Here is a 12943-nt window from a genome sequence, read left to right on the forward strand (position 1 = left end):
CGTCCTTTTGTATTAACACACCATTATTTTAAATAGCCTTATACAAAAATGCTGCTGAAGATTATTGATGTCGGAAAAATCGAGAGAAGTCGCCAGGTTTAACACTTGAGAATTATTTAAGACAATAAGCTAAAGATCCTTCAAATTCATGCTCAGATCGTCGCCAAAGTAGCAAAGGCGAGAAGAGGCGAGAGAGTCCCGAATTTATTATCGCATAAATAGGGACTTACAAAACATATTTACACGCCCAATCGAGAGGATATTCTTTTCATTCTTAAAACAACAACCAACCGTATTAACCACTACCCTCGACCAGACGATTATTGGTTTTAAATCATTAAGCGACGCACAGCAAAACAAAAAATCCTCCAAGAAATTCCTCATTAATCACTACCGGGACGCACCGCTAAATGAACACCATGTCACCCCCGGGGCTGGGGGTTACATTTTTCTTCTCGAATCAACAAAACAGCGAAACAACAAAACGAGCTACTAAAAACACTTTCCACATTTTTTCGCACGCTAATGCAAAAACAGTCATTTTTCAAAACCAATTAGTGCGCTAGCGCGGTTTTGTCACCATTGCATTGAACCATTGTGAAACGGGGTGGCCACGGCGTGGAGTAAATGGAAACTGTGTAAAGAGCTTTTTTGTTTGCCCTTCCACACTGACAGTGGAAAACAAATGAGCTTTTTTGCATTCTTTTATTGTGTACTGCCAGCATTGAGTGCTTCTAGTTCTAATTAATGCAACCGTGCACGATGGAACACGGACAGCAAATAAATGTACAGCATTTGTTTTGTTTCGCTCCGCTGTTCTTCTACTATCAAAATTATTTTACTTCCTCCACGAATACCAAAAACAAAAACTAAACACACGCGAAAAGTTGGTGGTAATTAGAAACACCACACCGGCAAAATGGCCCGCCCAGTGTGCGTGTGGACCGGTTGTACCGAGGTGTGCGAGAATGTGCAACGTGAGCTTTATTGCAAAATATCGCTCACCAGGGGCAGCACACCGTTGGTAATAAATTGTTTTACCCTGCATCCTTTGCATCCCGTTCGTGCAGTATCTGGAGCGTCAGTCCATTCGTGAAATACTATCTTCCAGTCCGGCTGGACTACTTTCAGTGCGAAGAAGCAATGAAAAACAAACAATCCACCAGCACAACACACCTCGCGCGCATTGTGAAGACGCTTCTCTTTCAACCTTCCAGCAAGCTTGCCCCGCCGGTCAGCGCGTTTCGTTGTGATGCAAATTTGTTTTCGGCATGCAATAAGAAGGAAACGAAACGAATCAAACCAACAACATTTCGCTTATCTTGAGCAGCACAGCGCAAACAGCGTTTGGTTAGCAGGAGGAAAACAATAATATTTACATACTTCCACGCAATCAATCATCGCACTTGCTGCACCATTAGCATCCTTGCTCAGGTCGCTAGGGTCGATTGGGTACGGGACAGCAGGAATCAACATGATTGGATATTCTAGTTTGTTCGAGTGCTGTTCGATAAATGAAGAGCTGCATGTTTATTGGCGTTTTAATTAGGGCATTGAAGGACACTTGCACAAAGCATCGCTAATTGTTCGATCATATCACTTTATCGGTTTGGAATTTAGTCTTGAAACTCACGCCTGTGGCAGCGGTAGAATTGAAGGAAGGCAGTAGGCAGTGCACAAGGTATACACAGCGTACACCATTCTTACTCCTAAATGTATGCAACACACATTACGCTTCTAAAAACGTGCTACTCCCGTGAAAGTATTGTTACAATAGTTTAAAAAATAATTATTTATAGACGACTATAAGGCATTGACATAAATTATAAACTAAAAAGAATTGTTGAAGGTCGTTAGAAAACCTTTTCTTTTGAGTGTAAATAGAATTAAACTTCAGAAATCTGTCTTACTCTAACCTTTTATTGTCTCCACCTCTCCATTCTTTGCTTTTAAGTACCATGTTTGACGGAGATGTTTTATGCCTTCAGGTTACAATGGCCGTACACACTCTCATGCCTTCTTTCACTCATAAAAACCGCCTGTTCACATCATTTCGAGGTGTGCTTTTATGTCTCATTACGCTCGGCCTCACTTCGTCCTTGCATTCGGTGAAAGCGTTTAGCAAAGCAGAAAAAAGACTTCATCACAAATGAAACCGTCGCACAGCATCGCAAACGAGCATCTAACGACTTACTAGAAGTAATGAGAAATGGGACATGTTACGCGCCCGTCCAACGTCCTACTAAAATGAGCTCAAAGGCCTCATGGTGCTGAGCCGACTGCAAGCCCTAATTCAACCCACTTGCCGCAGTCACTCAGTGCTTTCATCTGGCGACACGGACAGCGTATGGTTGGACCGTACCTCATCGCTATGATAAATGTCATTCGAAATATGACACACGGTCCACGGTTGTACGGGTGAACCACGACCACCATGCCCTTAATTAGGATCGTACGAGTTTCGGGTCACATCAAATCAAAGTGCACACTCGGTACTCACGCCTCGTGGAGAGGCTTTTTTATGGCTGACGGTAAACTGGCGTCAGCGAGAGGCCTCTTCATTACACACGTAATTGCCCGGTTGACCACACCGAACCAACTCACGTGCACGTGCTCACTGATAAGCTATTTCATCCAAACGAAGTACACGATAGCCCCCTAACCGTGGAAAGCTCATCGAGTGTCTTTTGCACATGATAACTGTGGCCAAGCTGTGTTCGGCGTTCTTTCCAAGACTCCAATTTCCCCTTTCCCTTTGGGGCTACTTTAACCTGTTGCACCGATGAGATTTGTGTTGAACTTTTGCACAACTTTCACGGAACACATTTAGCAACTACGCCAATTACTGTATGTGTGTGTGTGTATGGGATGTGTTTATATACATAAGAGTTTCGGCATCCGTTTGGCAAGGACAGTGGTCACCCACACGATGGATAAAGTTGTAATTAGACATTTTCATGCCACGTTTGATCGGAAAATAATTGTGTTTGTAGTAGAAATTAGCCTGCTACATGCATTAACATGAATTTTGCCTTACCTTTAACCATTTACTTTAACACATTGTTATGAAAAATATTATGACATTATTATCAGTGTCGCAAAACATGCCGGTCAAACTCCTCTTGAATCTCGTACTCTGCTAAGCAACAAAAACTAATATGTAATTACAACCATATATGTCTCTAATGTATTACAGCACATTATTTTAATAGCTTAACAACGCTCATCCAACCACAAAAGTGTAATAACCATCTATTTAAATTACGAACGCATCCGTTTGCTACATATTAAATTGTTCATCATGGTGGAAAATTAGAAATGCCTATCTACGGCATTCAATCTATTCCCATTCGCCTTGCCACACCGCCTCTACCGTCCATTCAAATAACATCAAATCGATCGGTCAGCAATGGCCTTGGTGTCATATATTTTAAAAATCCAATTGTCCTCTCACGCACCGCTAAACATCCCATCCTTTCGCTAATAAACTGATTGCGTCGGGTAATTAAGTAATAGTGTTGTGAAAATGACGCACACACGCAAGGAAAAATACGCTTGAGTGACTGAAACAGGAATAAGGTGTGAAAGGGAACGAGAAAGAGGCGTTGGTTGATGGGGAGTAATATCATTATGGGGTACAAAACACCAGGCACCTCCATCGACGAATGTCGCCGCCCGAATGGTCAGGGTTGGATCGTGCCGTAATGTTTGACCATTGAGCAAAGGGCTGTAACGCAGTAGCCATTTATGAAGGTTTCCTATAAAATTCTGTAATCGTAATTATTCTAGACCAACAAAAGGTAAAATCTATCAAAATTGGATTTTTGATAGTTGTCATCTTCCGTTTGCTCATATAAGCAATACAAATTGGTTTAGTTTATACTTTAACTTTCTTTAATGCTTTATGTTTATTTATTTTTATTTATTTCGTTATTCATTTCTAAAATCTTCAGTTTTCCTCTCTTTTCAATTTATTAACTCTCCTTTTTGTCTATATTTTGTCATAACTTGTTTCATTCATCGAATAACTTCACAAGTGCGTTTGTTTTATTTTCTCCCCAAATCGTTTTCCGTCTCCTTTCTATTTTTTTCCCGTTCGCATAATTGTTTTCATTATTTTCCAATTTCCGCACGCTTACACTAACTACGGAAACGCGTAAACCCTGCAGGAAGCAAACGCACTCACCTGACGGGAGACACCCCGTCCGCCAACACCATTTACTTTGCATGTAATAAGGGAATGAGGAGCCATAAAAGCTTTCACGAGCCCATAAATAAGATTGTTAAAGTATGATTTACGACGAAATCATGCCCGACTACGGCGCTCTTCCACGTGAAGGCAAGGAATTTCGGCTCAAACAATCAGCTCTGGAATAAGTTCAATTTTCTCTTACCATTTTTTTCCTGGTTTTTGTTTTGGGGGTGGATTCCACGGGGTCGAGCGATTTATACTTCATACCGAATATTACCACATCATCATCATCATCATCATCATCATCATGAACAACAACATTATTGCCGGTTGCCCTTAAACTCGAGGTTCGAGGTTCTCGTTTGGGAGCAATTAATTAACGACCACAAAAGGTGACAATTGGATTAATTGAGCGGGCTGGGTGAATAACTATGACAGGACAGAGGAGTTTTCTGTCAGCTACGCATAACTTTACCGATTTATGGTGTAAATGGAGGGCATTGTTGCTGTTAATGTTATTCTATTACCGTTTCATCCACTCCTTTCGAGCAGAAAGCCAGCGCGATCGATGCGAATTCCACAAATACCGCAAGCTTTCACTCTCCGGTACGCTCTCTTCTACTCGGGATAATTTACGACACAGCGAAAATGCATTACGGGCGTCAAGTGCATCCATAAACCAACCGACCTAAAAACCTTCTGACATCGCTTTTGAACCGAAAGCAGTGGTGGTTTTGTTTGGCATTTTGATTGTATGGTGCAAAGTAAAATAAAAACCATACACGCTCCCACAGTTTGTGCCGAGTGCAATTTGTTGATTCGTTGATGATGCAACTGTACCAACTAATTAACTGCTAAGCTAAAGAACCTCGAAAGAAAATAGAAATTGGAAAGCGTCCCGGACGGTCGGCTGCCACAACGGTTCTCCCACCGAAGTGCAATTGTTAATGAAACATTTGATTCACTTAGCAACCTCGCCTTAGTCCACTGTGCTGCATGGGTAAAAAGTGTGGCTCGTGGTGTTCTCGCAAAAAACGGCACCATCACAAACTAGACACGCAAAACACTAGCCGCGCAATCAGTGCTTTGTCGTGTGGAAAAGATAAACGTCAGATGGCAAAAGAGTGACTTTAACTAATTGTTCCTGTCGCTTCTAGTGCGTGGAAAGACGGCATGGATGGCACGTTGGATGGCGATGACACCGAACTCCAGCCAATGCTCACTGCCCGTGCTGTTTTGTTTGAAATAAATCCTTCTAAGCGCGGTGTCACACCGGGAAAGCAAGTGAGATATTTTTAATTTATTAAAGCGATACAAATATTTTCGAAAAACCAACAGTGCTATAAATTATTAATAACATTCAAATAAGCTTAAAACCCGTTTTTTAATGAAAAATGGAAATCATATATTTATATATAAATTATTGTCCTGTCAAACCATGGCGATTATCCCACAGTGCAAAAGGGAGAGAGCGATCGTGGCTGCACTCAAGAAACCTTTACGCCCGGATTACGGGATCCATCAAGTACCCGCAAAACCGACAATTCGTCAACGTTAGCGCACATTCGTCACCGATGCAAATGCGGTGCATTCAGCTGGAACCATCCCGAGCATGGAACTGGTGCACTGGAACAAATGGAACAGTCTAAAGAGTAAATAAAAATAATTGAAAACCCCTCCAAACAATACTTCATCACGGCGTTTGTCGGCGCTTTCGGGTGTACTTTCGCGGCTGGAGAAAACACGCTCGCTCGCACATGCACAATCAGTGCACCAGAAGACAATAATAAGCAATTGTGTGCTGCAGCTTGGAGAACGGATCTAGATATTTGCTACGCTCAGCAAACTACCACCAGGACCAGGAATCGGTGCAAAGACGATGCATCATAAACGCTCAATTAGTGCACGCTGTTTGACGTTCCACAATTGATGGTAAAGTTTTATACCAGAAGATTTACGTTATGATGTTTACTTTCCTTTGATTTATACTTCTTTTTTTTTCTCTGTGGGAGAGTGAGGAGCGACTATCATACTGGAAAACTGCATTAGAAGCATTAGAAAGAATAGATTGATTTTGTTTTTTTAAGAAAGTCGACTCAAACAATGAGGAAATTCTTGGACAAGTCATGGCCAGCCGCATCTGAACATCAAGCAATCATCCGGAAGGATCGTTTGCCTTGGAATCATAATGGACGGCGAGAGTGGTTTGATGCAGGATGCAGGTGTCCTCCTTCATTAGGCTAATCATTGGACTTAAAATCCAAGCTTCCATAGAAGATTTCTTCTCCTTTGCAATGATTTGGAATATGGTCACAAAGTGGCTTTCATCAGAATTATCACAACAAAACAGTATGCACACTTTTAGACAGGCCTGACCACCCCAGGTCCACGTTTTCTCTGAGTACCATGCACCATGAGTACGGTTTAGCTCATTTCAACGTTGCATTGCTGCACCTTTTACTCAAACACCCAGCGCACACATGCTGCTCCAAGATATACGCGAATCCCACACGCAAATGCGTTAAATTATTTATTTAAATCCCATCCTCGTTCGGTAGCCATTTTACGGGATGCTAAATTAACATTAACGTGTCTAGATGGCAGAGCGGATCGCTCAAACGGCGCGCCACCGCAGCTGCAGTTTGATTCCATAATTGGTTGATTTACATACATTCACGTGCATAGAAACACACACCGAGCACAGACGGCAAAAGGCAAACACGACCATTTTACGCTTCGTTCTACACATCTTCGTGTGAAATAATGCCACGGTTGTAACCTTCAGCTGTAACCACGCTTCCGGATTTATTTTTGTGTGCCAAAGTCGGCTACGATCGAAATTTTCCCAGAACGTGTACGTGAATTGCAGCAATTCAGGCGCTGGTGCTGTACCTTTCAGCAAACGGAATGGAATTTATGCCCCATGCAAAGTAGGTATTATGATCATATCGTGGTTTCAAATCAACCGATGCGTTGCTATGCAAACATAATGGCGATATACGTACGTATGCGACTGCCACAAACCACCATTCCACTGCTCCCGAACCCGAACGAAGGAGCCTTTGGAATGCAAAAGACATTCGAGAAAACTTTTCCCACTGTACCTTCATAAATTCGTGAAAATTAATTATTTAAGCTTTTTCCGCTTCCACTCCCAGACCGGGTAGCGTGGTTGGGAAAGATTTTGCAAGATTTTGTCGGGATTTGAATTATCAAATTAAGCTTATTTTGATATATGGATTATGGTTCCTTCCCGTTTTCGACCTTCTCGACGTGGTATTTAGTATCGTTTTGAGGTGTGTTTTATACGCTCTTTTCACCACAAGATATTATTTTCTTTTTTGTTCTTACTGCCCTAGTCATAAAATTGAGAAGCTATTTTTCAAACTAAATTAAAACATTTAGACAAGGAAACTTTTACCCAAAAAGCTCCATACAAACCAAGGGTGTGGCGAGGTTTTGTCAGCATACTTCCCTTGCTTGTGATCGTCTTACACTTTTTGCTATTTTTTCCACTCCAAGAAGAGACAGCACGAAGGGAAGAGCCAGGCACGGTGTCACAAAATATGGCACGAGTAAATTAAATCCGATTTATAATGATTCTCAAGTGTCGCATTAAAATAAATAAGTAATACCGTTCCGGCTAGCCGGTGAAGCCCTGCCGCACGCATATACTGTAGTGCCTTCCCCGTGTCGTACGGTGGCGGGAAAAGTTTCGCTTGCAATAAAAGGAGGAAGGAGGCTAAAATAGCGACGACTTATGCTGCTTGTTCACGAATTTATTTTTAGGCTCCGGAAGAACATTGCATACTTTACGCTGCAGACAATTTTCACCAACGGTCCCGCGCATACACATTTGCTAGTGAAACGTGTGACCGTGACCACACGACACCCTCCGAGGGGGATGGGTAACAAGTGAAAAGTTTTCCCGTTTTCCGACAAGTCTACATTCTTTCTGGCTGGTGAAATTGATCTTGCAAAAAAAAAACAAGGGTGACCGTTACGAAAAAAAATGCCCAACAAAACTTTTGAACAAAACTTTATGCGTTTACTTACACAAACACGGTGCCAAAGGTAGCGTGTTTTTTGCTGTTTGTTTGCTTGCTCTTTTTTATCGTCGACCTTTATGCTCGACAAACAAAAAAAATGGAAACATAAAGCGCGTTTAACATCCCGTAATCCCGCAGGCGACAACGCATGGTCGCATTTATGCTTCATTCGCAATTGCACCAGCTACGGTTGCCGCGCCGCACCAGCATTCCGTTACGCGGGAAACACCGGAAGCGGCTAAAAATGAGAAAAGTGATTTATGAAAATATGGCAACTTCATTGTCGCGACAGCATAACACCGGGCCCGGTGTCGGTGGTGTACGTTCCATGTTTGTTTTTTTTTTCATCTGCTACCGACTCGTGTACTCCGTGCGAGAGGTGTACAATTGTGGTGTCAATGTGCAAAACGGAGGTTTTGTTTTCCTTTTTAAGGCTCCCTCGTGCGACACAGTTTGCCAGCAGCTCGAAAATGTCCCGAGAAGCTGATGAAGAGTGGGCTTAATTTTTCGTGTGTTTCTCGGGTGCTCGGGCTTGAATGGCTTGCTTAAGACGTAAGACCCGTTTACGTGGAACAAATTTCGTTCGCAGCCACTTTTCGCCCTATCCCTTCGCGAAGGTGCGATGCCACCGCAAGACGTCAGGTGTTGTCTTTCAGTACACGTCAGGTTGCATTTATGCTGCGGTCGAGGGTTCCCCGGCTGGGTGGATAATAGTTGACGTAAATTAAAGTGAATACACGTGAGAAAAGAGAGAGGGAGCAAATTTTGGAGACAAATGAACAATGACACGGTTGGCTTCAGCTAGAGGACTGATCATGGCACTTTTCTTTGCGAAAATGATTAAATTATTATTTAAGAAGAATACACCAAATCCCGGTGCTATTCAATTTTAAACTCATCGCTGCAAAAGAAGGGAGTGAAATGCGTTTTTCATCTCGCCAATCGAACAAACAAAATACGAACGTAAAGGAGGAAAATAAATAAATCCGATCGAAAAACGATTGCTACCGGTTGGGTTTGCTGCAGTCATCATCAAACGATAACACGAGTTCTCTATCCTCGCCCGTCTCACCATATCCCCCAACGAGTGGCAAAGTAAAGCTTTCAACCAATAGTACAACTCAATCATGCTACTCGTTTCTCGGTTGCGGTTCGAACGAAAGGCCGCTCTGCTTCCACACCTGTCCCACTTGACTGCTTGGTACGCTGCTTGGTACTGAGGAACGCAAAGACACTGTCCTCAAGACAAGCACCGCCATCAAATCGATTCGCGATCGTTTCTGTTTCTTCAGTCTTGCTGTCCCCGAATGCAAACAGGTCGAAACCTTGCACATTCTCGGCTGCATCGGACGGGTTGCACTTGGGGAAGCTCGAAAGAAAAGACTCGCCTAGCCTGCGACGGGTAGGCAAGTCTCAAGTGTCGATACAATCGAAATAGTTAGATTGCACAGAATCTGCTGTCCTTTGTACGTTCGTTCCGTGTTTTTTTTTTTTTCGACAGTCTTCGGAGAGTGCGGTCCCGTAGGTTGTCTGCCGGTCAATGTGCTCCTCGGTTGGGTATGCTTGCACTGACATGGCCGCATGCTAACCAAACACTTTGGCTTTCGATTCCTTTTGAACCTCATACAAACACACAAAAATGGAAGGTTCCTTCAAAGAAAGAGGCGGTCTGTCCTCTCGCCATCGCGAACCATTGAAAGCGTATCCTTTTTGTGTGGGCGATCACTTACCAAACACGTCGGGAATCGATATCCCGAGCACCGGCCCTAGCCGGCGAGTAAACACGGAATGGATTTTTGTGTACCGTGAACCGTTTCCGTGGCCACGTTCCAGGCGCTCCCTTTGTATCGGAACCCCGTGGAAGGTAACGAAAGCTCGCCGAGAGAAGGAAGACATCCTTCCGGGCTCAACGGACGCGCCACTTTCACCTGTTTTTTTTTGTCTCGGAACGAACTCTGCGTGAGGTTGAGAAGTGAAAAGTGTGAAGGATATTTTATGCAAATGATAGATGAGAATGCCTGATGAGGATGGTACGAGTACCTGTGCAAGCTTTTTTTCTTCAAGTGGCCGTCCCGGGGCAGGACGTTCCGGGGAACTGCGACAAAGGGAAGGCAAAAGGGATAAAAGTCGATCGACTTGAATGTTTGCTTAATAGCATCATTATCCATCCCTGCCATCCCATCAAGACCCTGCGACCCTGCGTTCGTACTTCTGCTTGCGCTTCTATTCCACAGCGTACACCAGCCGGCCATTTATTTTCGCAAAAAAACCCTCGCTCGCACCTTTTGCGCGTCACAAAGAATGAAAACCGCGAGCAGTAAGTCAGCAAACGGGTGTGCTTTTACGGAGATCTTTCGGTCCATACTATCCCACCGATATGGAGATCCCACCTAGAAGCAACAGCGGTAGCACCCGGATGATGGGACCCTTCTTTTTCTTCCACGGTGGAACGATGAGCGTTCCTCGAGAGCATAGCTTCCATTAAATTAGCCTGAAAATCTATGCAAATTCAATCATCAACCCCCGCGAGGATCGGCCCCCATCACCGCCGAATGCCGAATGAAAATGTCGAAATGGCCTCGTCATCGAGCACAGCACACACACACACACTCACAAATTCCGTCAGCATCACCACCGGGTTGGGTGGAGGATAATGCGAATCCCAGCTCACCGACGGACACTTAAGGATTGGCTACCTTCGGCGCTTCGAGACTGTTTATTTTCCCTCCGTAGTGTCTTTTTTCACTGGCTAAGCTTCGCCATTTTCCCCGGTACAGGTTCACAGTTCGTAGAAATCCACAAAATTAGGTGTAAATAGACGCTGGCGAATGGTTTCGGATGCGAACGACCGTTCCACAAGGGAAGTAAAGCGAATCCGTAGCGGTACATTGATTGCTGGGAAAATATTTGATAGAATTGAAGGTTAGTTTACTTCTTCACCGTTCATTTCTTTCGTGGGTTTGTTTCACTTGTAGAAAAAAAAAACGCCACATTGGGAAATTGGAACTGTGATACCTGTGTGAAGACGAACCTTTTATTCGTTACAGTACCAGCGCGGTAGTATTATTTGGAAACACAATGCATTCTAGGGTTATTTTCTTCAATACTGTGTGTATCTCTCAGAATTTATAATAAAGTAATTAAATTATATATGACATAGTTCAGTAAGAATCTGTGTTTAAAATCGTCATGAAACCTCTCAAACATGCTTGGGAAAACTAAATTATATTGATAAAATATAGGAAACTTTTAACAAAGCTTTTCTCTCTAATTTAAATGCAAAAACTAAAGTTTGTACATTTTTGAATTTTCGAAAACAGTAAGTACTCCATATTCCGTCCTCTATCATTTTCCTGGCAATGGAACGGTAAATAAATTGTATCTCTTTTTATAACGTGCTCCCATTTCGTTGCTACCCGTTTTTTTCAAATTTCAAACGATTATTCTTCATTATTTGCCACACATTTCCACGAAAAAACAACATGTCACTTTTCTTTCTTCTTCCACACACTCGCCTGTATCTACAATCAGGCAGGTCAAATTATTTTATTCATTAGTCGCCGAAATGCAATAACACAAAAATTGCATTTTGTCCTCCCAGGGGGGGTCACAGCATGTGCAGGGAGTGAAAATGCAAAATATAGCAATCCATCTTATCATTAAAAGCAGAAAAAATGTCCATCTCTTTGTACTCACCCTTTTCCATCACCGGTACCACGCTAGCCAATGCTAGTAATGTTTTTTTGTTTCGATTTTTCCAAGCAGTGCTATCAGAGTGTTCAATTACTTCTTTCTTTTGCTCTATTTTCACTTTTACCAAAAACAACCAACTGTGATATAAAGTTACGCAAACAAATGGATTTTTGCTACGCACTGCACACCACCAGTGCCCCGCATATGTGACAATATACGCGAGCCCGTGTGATTGATTGATAGTGATTGGCTTTTTGGCGCTAGGAAGCAACAAGATAAAAGTCTCTTCATTTTGTTTTAAATTTCGTATGCATAATGAAAGATAAATAGTACTTTGAAACTATCAGAACATTGCAAAAAAAAGAAGTTATTGTAACTTCATTTTATAAGCAAATTAAGTCAATAAATCGCTATCAAAATGTCTGGTGATACTACGTCGAGGTAATAGACGCCTGAAAGTATGCTATCCAATTAACAAGAATGTTTTATCATTAACTTTGCTTCGCTACTTCTTTTCTTAATCAGTTTTGCAAAGTAAATTGAATTAAAATATTAAACATTCAAAAGCCAATTAACAATAAAACAACATTCACCACCTAATTAACATACGGACATTAAGATTCTTTTCGTAAAAAGAGTCCCTGTTTCGTTACTCCAAAATCTCTGTAAACCTTTAAACTTGATCCATAGATCCCGAACGCAACCGTTCTTATTTAACTTTTAGTTTGATTCAAACAATTTGCAATGGAAATTCTAATTTTATAATACCTAATATTTATCTAGCTAGACGAAATCTTATAAGCTACTTAAAAACATTTGTGGTTTTCAATTTCGTTTTTCTTGCGTCTTTCAACAAACTTACCTCGCCATAATGCTGCTATGCTAAGAACCATGACCAATCATCCTCCAGTAACGAAACAATCCGGTACGAAAAACACACCAAAAAGTTCAATAACTCACCGTCCTGCAATCGATACTGGAAAGCGGTACTGGAAGGTTGCGGCCATTT

Source organism: Anopheles moucheti, chromosome 2, assembly GCF_943734755.1.
Source record: "Anopheles moucheti chromosome 2, idAnoMoucSN_F20_07, whole genome shotgun sequence".
NCBI classification, from domain to species: Eukaryota; Metazoa; Arthropoda; class Insecta; order Diptera; family Culicidae; genus Anopheles; species Anopheles moucheti.